Raw genomic sequence first — 16114 nt, 5'->3', positions numbered from 1 at the left:
CTGGTGGGTTTGAATCCATCCTGGGCCCACCAAACAACAATGATGGCTGCAACCAAAAAATAGCCGGGCGTTGTGTCGGGCACCTGTAGTCCCAGCTACTTGGGAGGCAGAGGCAGGAGAATCACTTGAGCCCAGGAGTTGGAGGTTGCTGTGAGCTGTGATGCCATAGCACTCTACCCAGGGCGACAACTTGAGGCTCTGTCTCAAAAAAAAAAAAGATGCTTACCATCAATGGCCAAAGAAATGCAAATTAAAGTTACAATGAGGTACCCCTAACTCATTTATCACTAAAATAGAACAAAACAAAACCTTTGCAATCCTAAGCATTGTTGAGAAAGCAGAACATCAGAAACCCCCATATACTGCTGGTAAGAATTCAATAGATACAACCACTTTGAAAATAACTTGTAAGTCTCCTATAAACATACTCTTAACATAACTTGGCAAAACTCACTGCTAGAAACTAAAGGAACTAAGGAAATTTCACCCTCATGACTATTCGTTATAAACAGTACTTTAAGGCTGGGCATGGTGGCTCACGCATGTAATCCTAGCACTCTGGACAGCCCAGGCAGTAGATCCCTTGAGCTCAGGAGTTTGAAACCAGCCTGAACAAGAGTGAGATCACGTCTCTAAAAAACAGCCCCAGGCATTGTGGTGGGTGCCAGTCATCCCAATTACTTGGGAAGCTCAGGCAAGAGAATTACTTGAATCCAAGAGCTTCAGGTTGCTGTGAGCTATGATGCCAGAGCTCTCTACTCAGGGCACCACAGTGAGTCTCTGCCTCAAAAAAAGAGGATACTTTGAATTAAAAGGCTATTGGTGATCAGAAATCCAACTAACCTGATCAAAAGATCAGAGGGGGGCAACCAACTTCCTTTCCTCACCCAAATGCTAGCCAACCCGTCTCTCAGACTAATTTACAAGTCAATCTTTTTTCACCATTTATTCATCCTCCCCTAGCAACCACTTGTTGCATCTATATTCTACAAACTCCCCCCATCATAAAAGGCATCTATTAAAGTATCTGACCATCATTGAGACGCTGGGTAATCACACTTGGTCCCCATGTGCCTATTTCAAAATAATCCACTTCAATTAAGTAATTAATTGATTAATCTGCTTTAGTTGTGAATTGATCTTTCAGTGAACTTTTTGGGGAAAAGAGCAAGTTTTCCCATGCCCCTCCAATATCTACCCAAGCAAACTGAAAACGTATGTTCATATAAAACCCTATACATGAATGTTATGGCAGCACAATTCATAATTACCCCAAATGAGCAAAAGCAAAATGTCCATCAACCGCATCCTTACAATGTGATACTACCCAACAATAAAATGGACTGACTACTGATTCACAGTACTCACAGTACAGGGATGATCTCAAATTTATTATGTGATGCTAAACAAGCCAGAATCAAAATACTACAGACTATATGATTTCACAGAGATGACATTCTGGAAAAGGCAAAAGTACAGAGAAAAAAACAGATCAGTGTTTGCCAGGGGTTGGAAGTGAAGGAAGAGGGACTACGGAGTGACGTGAAGGAAAGTTGAGGGGAATGGAAATTGTTCATATTTTGACTGTTATGAACGTGTACAGTTGTGAGATCAACATCACAATCAAAACTTTAAAAACTGCACATTACAAATGGTAAATTTTACTTCACGAAAATTACAACTCGAGGTCCCTGGTCGGGAAAAATAAATTAGAATTCTTTTTAAAAATAAAATCTCTTTGATATCTGATTGAAATGAAAATAATTACCCAAAATTTTTTATTAAATTATTTTGGTATGTTTGTGATTGTGTTTTAGCATTCCAAAAAGCTGTACTTTGGCTCAGCGCCCATAGCACAGTGGTTACAGCACCAGCCACATGCTCTGAGGGTGGCAGGTTGAGGGTGGCAGGTTCCAACCCGGCCAGGGCCAGCTAAACAATAATGACAACTGCAATAACAACAACAAAAATGTTGGGCATTGTGGGAGGCATCTGTAGTCCCAGCTATTTAGGAGGCTGAAGCAAGAGAATTGCTTAAACCCAGTAGTTTGACGTTGCTATGTATGAGTTGTGACGCCATGGCACTCTCCCAAGGGCGACATAGTGAGACTCTGTCTCAAAAAACAAAAACAAAAACAACAAAAAACTCCCCAAAAGCTGTAGTTCATTACTCTGCAATAAAAAATACATATTAAAAAACTTTTATACCATTAGAATATACATGAATAAAATTCTAATAATCCAAAAGGATTAGGAAGATTTTCACAATGTTTTTCAGCTTCGATGTTTTTCAACTTTTAAAATAATGACGAAGGGGTGGCGCCTGTGACTCAAAGGCGTAGGGTGCCCACCCCATATACCAGAGGTTGTGGGTTCAAAAGTAGGCCTGGCCAAAAACTGCAAAAAAAAAAATGATGAAGAAGTTTGTCTTGGTTAGGTTCATCTGAGGCTTCAAGACAATTAGAATATGTTTTCATTTCTATGAATATTTTGCTTCATACTAGACCCCTGGGATAAACAAATCCTTAAATATTCAAACTGGTAATGCACAGATAAAACTGTAGTCTCAGAACTGTGGGTGTTCCAATTTACATGTAAAGTAGGATTAAGATGGCAGACTTTTTGGGGAATGTGGAGTCAAAAGATCCTGATTCTACATTTTCTAACTCATCTAGTCACAAGAACACAAAGCTTATTAAAATGCAGATTCCTCAGATCTGTGCGTTCTTTACATAAACATAAACATTTTGGGAATGTGTCTCAAGAATTGTTAGTTCGGGCAGCGCCTGTGGCTCAAAGGAGTAGAGCGCCAGTCCCATATGCCGGAGGTGGCGGGATCAAACCCTGCCCTGGCCAAAAACTGCAAAAAAAAGCATTTGTCAGTTAAACTCTTCTAGAAATTCTATTTACACAATCATTTGAGAACTCCTGACCTACATCAAAGTAATATTGCCTTGACATTCAAGCTTGGATACTCCAGCATTGCTATTGCTGGTAGAGGGTATAACGGACAATTTGGAGAACATCAAGAATGCTATTGCTAAAGGCAATTACACTTTTTCAAATTTAAATTCTTCTGCAAATCAATTACATTTTGTTAGGAGAGTAGCTCTGAATATATCTATCTTACAGCAAGGCATATACATATATACAATAAAAAAATGACATTTTTCCTTTTTTATAAATGGAAAAGATATCCACAAAATGTAAATTATATAAATGTTAGAACTTTACAACCTTCTAGTTTCTCTGTCACAAAAGTGGCATCTCGGGCAGTGCCTGTGGCTCAAGGAGTAAGGCGCTGGCCCCATATACCAGAGGTGGTGGGTTCAAACCCAGCCCTGGTCAAAAAAAAAAAAAAAACTGGCATCTCAGGGTGACACCTGTCGCTCAAAGGAGTAGGGCACCGGCCCCATATACCACCCCATATACGGGAGGTAGCAGGTTCAAACGTGGCCCCCGGCCAAAAACTGCAAAAAAATTAAGTGGCATCTCAGTGTGCCTTCTTTAAAAAACTCTTAATCCAGGGCAGCGCCTGTGGCTCAAGGAGTAGGGTGCCTGCCCCATATTCTGGGGGTGGTGGGTTCAAGCTCGGCCCCAGCCAAAACTCCAAAACAAACAAACAAACAAAAAATTCTTTTTTTTTTTTTTTTTTGTAGAGACAGAGTCTCACTTTATAGCCCTCGGTAGAGTGCCGTAGCCTCACACAGCTCACAGCAACCTCCAACTCCTGGGCTTAAGCGATTCTCTTGTCTCAGCCTCCCCAGTAGCTGGGACTACAGGCGCCCGCCACAACGCCCGGCTATTCAAACAAAAAATTCTTAATCCAGGCTTTAGCCCTAATGGAGATTACAGTGAAAAGAGGTCTGGAAACAATAGTTACTGCATTTTTTTTCCACATTAATATATTTACAGGTCCAAAGAATCTTGATCTTAAGTATGAGCATGATCTAGATGATATTATTATTATTATTTTTTAGAAACTGAGTCTCATTCTATCAAGAGTCTCTATCAGAGTCTCATTCTCACTTACCACGGTAGAGTGCTGTAGTGTCACAGCTCACAGCAACCTCCAATTCCTGGGCTTAGGTGATTCTCTTGCCTCAACCCAGACTTAGACTACAGGAACCCGCCACAATGCCCGCCTATTTTTTTGTTGCAGCTTGGCTAGGGCCAGGTTCAAACCCGACACCCTCAGTATAAAGGGCCAGCGCCTTACCCACTGAGCCACAGGCGCCCCCTGATTTAGATATTATTTTAATGGTAGGAGATATGCATTCCAAGTTGTCATAAAACCTAAGAAGTATCAAAATGTCTGTAAATTCTTTAATCACTCCTGGGCTTTTTCCTTATGAAATTTATGGTGAATTTAGGAAACCAAAATATTTCAGTCCAAAATATGCTTCTCTGATGTATTTTCCTTGTGGCTGTTCATAAGGCAAGCAAACTGAAGCAGCCCTGCAAAGCTCTTTTGGGAGAGACATTTGCATCTGTAGAGGAAATAAAGTGAAGTAAACATAGATGCAAGCAGGCTTTCTCTGAAGACCCCCAAGTACGGATCTAGGAAAGATTAACATTAAAGAAGAGGCTGACACCTTTAACCTTCTGACGGAAGTATTTACTACAGGAACTGAGGGGCTGGTAGCCGCGGGGTTTCATCTGCATAATCCAGACCGCCTTTGCCAGCCACGTGGCTCCTTTTCTCGTCCTGCCATAACCTGCTTTGCCATGCTCTGAGGAGCTCTATGCCTTCCATAACCTTAAGATGATATAAAAGTGCCAACCATCTTGCCATTGAATTTCTTCTGTAGTTTGTATGACTCCCATGTACACATGTGCACATACTAAAATTTGTATGCCTTTTTTTCTCAAACTGGTTTTATAGACTCAACGTATAGGAATCTCAAGGGAAAAACTTTAACTTTTTCCTTATAGTGATAGACACAAACTTTAAATTCACCTAAATATAAATGTCCTAATTTCCCTTGAATAGGGAGTCCATTGATAAGAAAACTTCAGAGATGCTAAAATAATGAGAGTTCACTTTCTTTTCATTTTTCTGTGGAGTACAATTCCTGGAAACAATAAAGCCATCCTGACGGCATATATCTCAACTAATCATTTTAGTGGAAACTGGTCAAGTAAAAACACTATGTTACTGATAAAGGAGACAGTAATATACTTTTTAAAAAATATTACCGTATCTTTTTTTTTTTTTACAATGAAATACACAAAAAGAGGCCAGGCATAGTGGTTCCTGTCTGTAATCTCAGCACTCTGGGAGGCCAAGGCAGGAGGATCCTTGGAACCCAGGAGTTTAAGACCAGCCTGATCGAGAGCAAGACCCCCTTCTCTGCCAAAAATAGAGAAATTAGATAAGCATTGTGGCAGGTGCCTATAGTCCCAGCTACTTGGGTGGCTGAGGCAGGAGGATCACTTGAACCCAGGAGTTTGAGGTTGTTGTGAGCTAGACTAAAGCCATGGCAATCTAGTCTGGGGCAACAGAGCAAGATTACGTTTCAAAAACAAACATACAAAATTCTCACAAAACAAAATGACAGAAAAACTAATTAAAATGTTACCGAACAGCAAGAAGAGTCCAAGAGCCTGTCACTGTGTCAGCAATATGCAGAGACGGGGATAGGTCCTCCAAGCTTTACTTGTCAGAAGGCCAAGATTCTGGAGAACAGTGAGAGTAGCCTCTCCAAGACGGTTCTGTTCTTCCAGTTCCAGAATTATAGTTTTACACATAAAGGTTACTTTAAATAATAATCAGCACAACTCAATGACAATCTATTACCATATTTCCAATTCAAAAGTTACCCTAAATCAATTCTCCTAAAGCAAAGACCACAGTAACCTTTATTTTAAGTAATAATCAGCATAACTCTTACCCAGTACAACATTTCTGATTCAAAAGTCAATTTCCTAAATCCATCTTCTTAAACTATTCAAGATGGGCATCTTGGGGGGGGGTGTGTGGGCTAAATTTACAAAACAATAAGAATGACAGACAGGAGGAGAAGGTCATTTAGGACCTAAAATGACCAGACTAGCTGTGTCATGTCCACCCAAGCCTGACAAACTTCTTATTCTCACTACATGTGCTTTCAAAAAGACAATAAATATTCACTATATATTTAAGATGAAAATTAGGGACAGAATTATTGTAAGTACTGGAAAATATTATGTTATTTTGAAAATAAATAGGGAAAGATCTATTAAATAGGTCTAAATACGTAGGGAAAGACCACTGGATTAGACTGGTAAACTGCAGACCTAGAATCTAGCCCAGTCTTGCCTTGTCTTTACCATAGAATGTTTGAAAGTCACCTTAACTTTTGTAAGTCTCACTCTTTATAAAGGGTATCAAAAGTGCTGGCACCTTACATGAATAATAAAAGTGGCATCAAATTATACTAGTAATCACTGTCTTTGTCACCTCCACAATTCACAGTTAAAAATGAAAAAAACCAGGCTCGGCACCTGTAGCTCAAGCGGCTAAGGCACCAGCCACATACACCTGAGCTGGCGGGTTCAAATCCAGCCTGTGCCTGCCAAACAATGATGGCTGCAACAAAAAAAATAGCCACGCATTGTGGCAGGCGCCTGTAGTCCCAGCTACCCTGTTTCCCCGAAAATATTTTAAGGTGTGCTCCCAAAGATGCACTAGGTCTTATTTTCTGAGGACGTCTTATCTTTCCTGTAAGTAGGTCTTATTTTCGGAGGATGTCTTATTTTCGGGGAAATAGGGTACTTGGGAAATAGGGTACTAGGCACAGGCACGAGAATTGCTTGAGCCCAGGAGTTTAAGGTTGCTGTGAGCTGTGATACCAGAGCACCCTACCCAGGATGACACCTTGGGTTCTGTCAAAAAAAAAAAAAAAAAGGGTGGTGCCTGTGGCTCAACCGAGTGGGGCACTGGCCCCATAACCCCGGCCAAAAACTGCAAAGGAGAAAACAAAACAAAACAAAAATAAAACCCTTAAGACTTTTTTGATGACTTTGTTGCGATAGCAACATTAACTTTTATATTCCATAATTAAGCATACCAACATCTGGAAGATTTAAGTAAGGGAAGTAAAATTTTTCCTCTACCCTCTTTGGGTCTTCCGCTGGGACTGACATAAAGCCGACAAGTACTTTCTCTTAGAATTAAGAGGCTTTATTTTACTCTGCTACAACTTTTCTGGCACTGCCTTCATTTTCTTGTTATTGCACCTTAACCTTTACCATAATTTCAGCTCCACTTGTAGTATTCTTACGTATGTGATGAGTAGGTGCTTTTGTAAACAGAGAGCTGAGTCACTCCACTCTTGTACAAATAACAGAAACTCAACATGATAGAGTTTCATAAAGTCCCATTTCCTGCAATGGCTCTAAGTAATCTGTGTTCCACATAAGAAGATTCTAAAACCATGCTATGGATTACATCATATGCTATTTATAAAATGCTTTTAAGGAAACAATATCCCCACATTTCCAAGTACTTTGAGTGTATGAAATTAAAACTTACTTCCTTGTGTCTCTAAAGTATGTGTTTGAAAGTAAATGGAGTGGTTATATTACCTTGTCTTAGGTAGTTCTTAAGTTCTTAAAATAATTCTTCAGAGTACAAAATATTCACCTCTGACCAAAAATAGTTTAGAAAAAAATAAAAAATAAAAATTATTCAATATTTTAGGCAGCTAATTTTAAGTCAAAGATTGCTAACCCAATGTCCAAAAGTTGTCTTCATGCCTTGGTGAACAAACAATAGAAGCAACAAAAACTCTTAACTTTCACCTTCAAAAATATTAAGACTGAGGTCATGGGCAAGAATAAAGCCAGAATTTATAGTCAGCACATAATAAAATGTGATGTAAAGAACTATATATCAAAATTCCACTGCAGACATTTTAATATATCTGGAATGTGGTGACACAATTCTCCTATCACTAATTAACCTTCAGCACCTCAGCCCTATTATAAGAAATATGAGAACTGAAAAGAACAGGTGAAGAGGCCAACGTGCATTGCCGCACATTTGTACACATGGAGGGAGATAAAACTGCAGAATATGACTGTTTAGAAGAAGGAAAAAACCCAGTTTTTAAAAACTAGAAATCCAGACACTAAACCAAAATTCCAAGTATTGGATTTTCTTCATTAAATGAATGTATTTGAAATACACGAAAGCTTCCTTTTGATAAACAACTTTGGTTAATGGGCATGGATCACCAAAGGTTATGTAATGAGAGGAAAGAAATTTATGTGGAACTGAAGACAGCTTGTGATTATCTGTACTGTGCAAGAAAGGAAACACGATTCTTGTTCATCTTCCCTTCATTCCCTGGTGTTCTCCTTGCAGGGTTCTCCTCTATAAACATTGTTTATTATCACTCTTCTACCTTTAACTTACGTCTTTTCTAAACTGATCTCTCGTTCTTTCACTTCATTATTCCTTTGCATCCTTAACTCTATTCTCCGGGTCTCCTTCCCCTTTTACTTACACATAGTACCTCTTATAACCTGTCCAAGTGTTATCTGTGGACCCATCTCTCCTAATAATAATTGTAAATTTTATTGTAAATTGTAAATAATTGTAAATTTCTTGTTGTCAGAGACTTCTATAATGTACAACACAGTGTCTTGTACATTGAGGATGCTATTCAAAATAATTGCAAATTGAACCAAATTTCTTATCTCTCATCCCTAATAATCTTTTTTATGTTTGGAAATTAAAAGAGCTATGCTTGGGATAATATCCTGCATCATTAACCTGGACTCTTTCCCAGAAACAATTTTTGTTTCTAATAAAACAAATGAAGTACAGTGATTATCTTTCAAATCCAGTCCAGTTTCCTGGTTCTTTTTTCTTTCTTTCTTTCTTTTCTTTTTTTTTTTTTTTTTTGAGATAGTCTCACTCTGTGGTCCTGGGTAGAGTGCTCTGGCATCATAGCTCACAGCAACCTCAAACTCATGGCCTTGAGCAATCCTCTTGCCTCAGCCTTCCCAGTAGCTGGGACTACAGGCACCTGCCACAATACCCGGCTAGTTTTTCTATTTAGTAGAGACTGGGTCTCACTCTTGCCCTGAGTTGGAACTCCTGAGTTCAATTCACCCCCACCTGCGTCGGCCTCCCAGAGTGCTAGGATTAGAGGTATGAGCCACTGTGCCCAGCCTCTAGTTTTGTGGTTCTTATAGTTTATGGAAAACTTGGTTATACAAGAGAAAGTTTACTCTTTTTCCCTCCACCGTTACTAACAAGACAAGGTTTTCTAATAGTTGTATTTTCATGTTTTAAGTCAATACTTTGTGTTGGTTAGTTTAAAATATAGGAATTGTTTAAGTCATAGTGGATGGTTTTGTGTCAAACCTTAAGAATACATTAAAATGGGGCAGCGCCTGTGGCTCAGTGAGCAGGGCGCCGGCCCCATATGCCGAGGGTGGCAGGTTCAAACCCAGCCCCGGCCAAACTGCAACAACAACAACAAAAAAATAGCTGGGCGTTGTGGTGGGCGCCTGTAGTCCCAGCTACTCGGGAGGCTGAGGCAGGAGAATCGCCTAAGCCCAGGAGTTGGAAGTTGCTGTGAGCTGTGTGATGCCACGGCACTCTACCGAGGGCAATAAAGTGAAACTCTGTCTCTACAAAAAAAAAAAAAAAAAAAAAAGAATAGATTAAAATGAAAGCCAGGAATAAGAGAATATGAAATTTTAAAAATTCAGATTCTAATTTTGAATCTGCTGCTTACTAGCTATGCCTAGGGTTAAGTCACCTAATTTTCCAAGATCACTCACTTCCTCATCTGCAGTTCCTAACTCTATAGGGCTGTTATTAGCATTAGAACCCAATATATGTGGCAGAGCTTTGAAAATATTAAGTTCAACATGAATATCCTAATTATCTACCCAATTAAAATGCAATCAGAAAATAGAAAAACTAAGTTCTAGGGTTAAAGTTAAACCCAACTATATGTAACCACCTCAGAAAGGCTATCTAAGTACTCGCCATCTTTTCCTTTCCATGTACCCTGCTTCTACAAACTGCATCAGCTTCCTAAAAATTCTCTGACAAATTCCAGCAATAATTCTCACAATTGGGGCAGTGCCTGTGGCTCAACGGAATAGGGCACCAGCCCCATATGCCAGAGGTGGCGGGTTCAAACCTAGCCCCGGCCAAAAACTGAAAAAAAAAAAAATAATAGTAATAATTCTCACAATCCCACAATGGAGTATAATTCCTCATTTTAAGGAAATTCTTAGTATTTTGGTTTCTACCTTTTACACTGAAAATGCAAACTGCAAAGGATTTAGGGTTTAATCTCTGAGATATTAAACCATACAAGTAAAACTGCATTTCCAAAATACCAGGAAAAGATGGTTATATAATATCAAAGCTATTTCTACATCTCAGAGAACAATCTTTACTAAACATACTCTATTGATCTAAGACATACTCTCTGCAATGCCATTCCTAATCCTTATTCATGGAATTCACACTGTATTATGGGGGGAAAAGTACTCAAATGAACAGTTTTCCTCAGCTGTTTATAGCTGATCTTTACTGTGTTCATAGGGGCAGAAGGGAGAAAGAAAAGACCTTAATTGTAGTTGAAGTCTTCACTACCTTTTAATTGTGCTTCCATTCTGGCAGACAGCACATATTGTCTGCTCATCTTCATCCTAATAACCTCTGCCATCGCAAACCTACCTGAATTTTCAAATAAATTACACAGGTATATATGTATCTGTATGTATCCAGAGAGAGGAAAAGGCTAAGAATGAAGGGTTTAATCATTCAAGATCCCTTCTCCTGTTACATTTTTAAACAAGTTCTTTTCCTTCCTAATTTATTATGTTCTTTTGTAGCAGTCTGTAATCAAACTTTCACCAGTACAGTAATATGGTATTTAATGTATTTATTTCTAGTAACATATTTATTTCAGTTACATTAATTGGAATCTCATTCAGAGTTTACTGCAAAATTTAATTCAACATTTAAAAACTCTAATCCTTCTCTTTTAACCAATACACTTTACAAAACATAATGGATGTAACTGGCATGAATGACACCTTCTATTTCCACGTAGTCTAATAATAACCTTAATAACAAAAATGAAGGTTGAATCATGGGGTAGGGGTAGGGCAGGGAACTGAAAATCTATCATTTAAACAATCTAATGGCTGGGGTGGCGCCTGTGGCTCAAAGGAGTAGGGCGCTGGCCCCATATGCTGCAGGTGGCAGGTTCAAAACCCAGCCCCAGCCAAAAACTGCAAAAAAATAAAATAAAATAAAATAAACCTATAAACCATCTAATGCCTACATTAATTTAAGTGGTACAAACAAAACTATAAAGTCTGTTTTTAGGCACTAACACATAAATTAAATATCTAATTTTTACCAATAACTTTTATAGACTATACCGTTTCTTTCTGTGATATGGCCTATCCTTAAGGCACTCAACTTTGTTCACTACCCTTCTCTGGCTATGATCCTACTGCTGGTTGAGTATTGCTTATACTAAATGATTGAGACCAGCAGTATTTTGTTTTTTTTTTTTTTTTTTTTAGATTTTTGGGATATTTTCCATCCCAAATCCAAAAATCCAAAATCTGAAATGCTCCCAGGAGAATTTCCTTTGAGCATCATGTTGACACTCCAGAAGTTTCAGATTTGGGGCTCCAGAAGTTTCAGATTTGGGGCAGTGCCTGTGGCTCAGTGAGTAGGGCACCGGCCCCATATACCGAGGGTGGAGGGTTCAAACCCGGTCCCAGGCAAACTGCAACAAAAAAATATCCAGGCATTGTGGCAGGCACCTGTAGTCCCAGCTACTCGGGAGGCGGAGGCAAGAGAATTGCCTAAGCCCAAGAGCTGGAGGTTGCTGTGAGCTGTAACACCACAGCACTCTACCTAGGGCGATAAAGTGAGACTCTGTCTCTCAAAAAAAAAAAGAAGTTTCAGATTTTGGAGCACTTTGAATTTCAGACTTGGGATGTTCAACCTATATTATGAAATATAAAACTTTAGCATTTCCATTTCAATAATCAATTATGACACAAACTAATGCCTTTTTCATTTAGACACTTGTTTTATTCGAAGATTTTACAGTGAACCATTTAATTTTCAGATGTCTTGAAATAAACACATCCTTTAAAGAACAAAAAGGCTTGGGGCCCGTAGCACAGTGGTTACGATGCCAGCCACATACACCGGGGCTGGCAAGTTCGAACCCAGCCCAGGCCAGCTAAACAACAATGACAACTACAACAAAAAATAGTCGGGCATTGTGGTGGGTACCTGTAGTCCCAGCTACTTGGGAAGCTGAGGCAAGAGAATCACTTAAGCCCAAGAGTTTGAGGTTGCTGTGAGCTGTGACGACACAGTACTCTACCAAGGGCGATATAGTGAGACTCTGTTTCACAAAATAAATAAATAAAAATAAAGAACAAAAAAAAGCAAAAAATTTTTCCAGTGTAATTCATTTAAAAGAATATCCATTTATTTTTCTTTTTCTTTTTTTTTTTTTTGTAGAGACAGAGTCTCACTTTATGGCCCTTGGTAGAGTGCCGTGGCCTCACACAGCTCACAGCAACCTCCAACTCCTGGGCTCAAGCAATTCTCTTGCCTCAGCCTCCCGAGTAGCTGGGACTACAGGCGCCCGCCACAACGCCCGGCTATATTTTTCTTTTTCACTGATTTTTACAATACATCAAAACAGAAGCTAGTGTTTAAAATATGCAGAGTGTAGAGTTAGCCACTTAAATCATGAATCTAAGATTACATGGAGATCAACAGCTAAGTGTAGACTGATCAGGGCACATGGCACACATTATTCCTCAGGGACCTTTTAGTGAGCAGCATGCTGAGTCTCTTAAGCAGTGAAAGTAAGTACATCTTGAACGGTTACTGCCCTTTAAAAGTAGATGGCTAGGGTGGCACTTGTGGCTCAAGGAGTAGGGTGCCAGCCCCATATACCAGAGGTGGTGGGTTCAAACCTGTCCCAGGAAAAAAACCGCAAAAAAAAAGTACTGTAGTAAAAGTAGATGGCTACTGTTAAAAGTAAATGTGGTCTAAAGCTGCTGCCTCTGTGTGTCTTTTAAGTTTGGCCTAAAGATTTCTCTGTATATAGTGAATCATAACCTAACTTGATGTATAAACAAACGATAATCTACTCTTATAACAAGTAAGCAAATCTCACTCACTCACAGCCAACTGTATAAAGCAGTTTCACGTAAGGCAAGTGCCATCCAACTGTCTCTGTACTTCATTTCCACTCTCCTTTTCCTGTCCATAAATGTTACCTGATCATGTGGCAGCCCTGGAGTTGCCCTGAACCTATTCTGGTTCTAGAGGCTGCCTGACTCTTTAATCGTTCTTTGCTCAATCAAATTCTGTTAAGCTTGTCTAAAATTTTTCTTTTAATATTACCTATTTATAAATCATGGTTATAGCTGTGAGACTATGGTTATAGCAAGGAGACTCGTGTCATAGTGTTTGCTCAACAAATACGAGTAATGAATACCAACTAATAACAGACAAATATAATAATACAGTGCCAAGGAAGGAGTATTAGGTACTGTCATGAATTTAACCATAGTAGGTAGGTATATCTGGTGCCCTCTGTACACTGATTTCTTTACTTTGAAAAATGAGGACAGGGTGGCGCCTGGGCTCAAGGAGTAGGGCGCTGGCCCCATATGCCATAGGTTGTGAGTTCAAACCCGGCCCCAGCCAAAACAAAACAAAACCAAAAAACTGCAAAAAAATAAAATAAATAAAATAAAGGTACTATTTATAAAAAAAAAAAGAAAGAAAAAAGAAAAATGAGGACAGTGATACTCTTTATTAAGTACAATTCTAGGGGTATAGAATTTCTTCCTTTTAAAAACAGGGGTTGAGGCAGCACCTGAGGCTCAGTGCGTAGGGTGCTGGCCCCATGTACCGAGGGTGGCGGGTTCAAACCCGGCCCCAGCCAAACTGCAGCAAAAAAATAGCTGGGTGTTGTGGCAGGTGCCTGTAGTCCCAGCTACTCGGGAGGCTGAGGCAAGAGAATCTCCTAAGCCCAGGATTTGGAGGTTGCTGTGAGCTGTGTGAGGCCACGGCACTCTACTGAGAGCAATAGAGTGAGACTGTCTCTACAAAAAAAAAAAAATAATAAATAAATAAAAATAAATAAAAACAGGGGTTGAAAAAAGAAGGGGGTTGGTTATAAAAGATTATCTTTATAGGATGGTGTCCTGAGACTTGTGGTTCCCACATCACCTGGACGCCCCATGTTCCACTTGCATTTCTGGCTGCATGATTCAGGCTGTCCCTGTCTGCCTGGCGGTGATTCCAGAATCTCGGCTCTAAGGGGGTGAGTGCAAACCTTTGGACACCCAGGGAAAGCTTTCTTGTTAGAGACTGATACACAATCAGGTGCATCAAGTGGGTTGAAGAAATATGAATACCAACACAAAACTGGCCATTAGCAATGTCTGTTATCAGCTTTTCCAACTTTCAGCTTCTTTTCCTTTGTAAGTTACTGGTTTTCAGCAAAAGCATCTCCAGGTTTTAATAGTCTCAGCTCTGAAAAGATCAAATGGAACTCAAGGGTAGCATCTATAATCCATTCTTTAGTGGTTGGGGTTTTTGGCCTGAACATTTTCTTATTTGATGAAGCCACTATAGCTGAGCCACTTTGGGGTGATCCATCAGTGGTGAATGTGAACATTGCTATTGTTTCAGGCTACCTCATTTCTGATTTGTTGATTCTCATTTTTTTTTTTTTTTTTTGAGACAGAGCCTCAAGCTGTGGCCCTGGGTAGAGTGCCGTAACATCACAGCTCCCAGCAACCTTCAATTTCTGAGCTCAAGTGATTCTCTTGCCTCTACCTCCCAAATAGCTGGGACTACAGGCACCTGCCACAACACCTGGCTATTTTTTGGTTGCAGCCGTCATTGTTGTATGGTGGGCCCGGGCTGGATTCAAACCCGCCAGCTCAGATGTGGCTGGCGCCTTAGCCGCTTGAGCCACAGACACTGAGCCTTGATTCTCATTTTGTATTAGAAAGTGATTGGTGACAAATTTTTTTTTTTTTTTATTGTTGGGGATTCATTGAGGGTACAATAAGCCAGTTACACTGATGGTGACAAATTTTTTATAATTCATCATTGGGCAGTGCTGTATGCATACTTCTTTGTATCTGAAATATGGAGTGCTGGCCTACACTGGGAATTTCCGCCTGCTTGCAGAACTTTCCAGCCCTTTTGCGTCTCAGTGATGGTTCTCTGAAGCTCTGAAACACCCTAAGTGTTCCAAAGCTCATGTCATCAATGGAATACTTGTGATAGTGGTGCTCTTCATCATGCGGACGCCTCAATGCCTCCTTTATTCTGTGTAAGGAACAGAACCCTACAGAAGGCTTGGATTATTAATCCAATTTTCCTGGATTGCTTCCTGTATTGTTTTAGATGTGATGAATGTCATGTGAATGATCAAAATTTCAAAAGGGTGTATCAGTTATCTCTCTCTTCAGACTAGAGAAAGGCCCAAATAGCCTTCAGAATGGAAAACTTGACTGAAGGTGTGCTACTGATAAGCAAATTTCATTACTACTCACCATTTTATCTTCTAATAGGATAAACCCTTGGCATGCTTTTGTGCTTCTTTATTAATAATAACTGTTATTCAGGTTTTCAATGTCTTGTTTGTTTGTTTGTTTTTTGTAGAGACAGAGTCTCACTTTATCGCCCTCAATAGAGTGCTGTAGTGTCATAGCTCACAGCAACCACCACCACCCTCAGTATATGGGGTTTGAACCCACCACCCTCAGTATATGGGGCCTGCGTCCTACCCACTGAGCCACAGGTGCCGCCCCAATGTCTTGTTTTTTCATTGAGAGTCTTACTTTGTCACCGTGGGTTAGAGTAATGTGCTGTCATAGCTGGCAGCAAACTCAAACTCTTGGGCTCAAGTGATCCTCTTGCTTCAGCCTCCTGAGTATGTGTGAGCACAGGTGCCTGACACAATGCCTGGCTAGTTTTTTTAAGAGATGGGGTCTCAGTTGTGCTCAGGCTGGTCTCAAACTCCTGAGCTCAAGCAATCTACCTGTCTAGGCCTCTTATTTTTTTTTTTACCCTTAGAAAAGA

The 16114-nt window shown here is 39.8% G+C and overlaps 1 protein-coding gene and 1 pseudogene across 9 annotated transcripts in view; one reads left to right on the top strand and one right to left on the bottom strand.

The window, feature by feature from the left end:
• C2H9orf85 (chromosome 2 C9orf85 homolog) overlaps positions 1–16114 on the bottom strand; it is a 237403-nt gene that overhangs the window by 157314 nt on the left and 63975 nt on the right. The window lies entirely within an intron of this gene.
• On the top strand, positions 14426–15547 carry LOC128574381 (TLC domain-containing protein 4-like; annotated as a pseudogene).

The sequence above is a fragment of the Nycticebus coucang genome, chromosome 2 (assembly GCF_027406575.1).
Source record: "Nycticebus coucang isolate mNycCou1 chromosome 2, mNycCou1.pri, whole genome shotgun sequence".
Lineage (NCBI taxonomy): Eukaryota > Metazoa > Chordata > Mammalia > Primates > Lorisidae > Nycticebus > Nycticebus coucang.
This window is presented reverse-complemented; position numbering and strand designations above follow the sequence as displayed.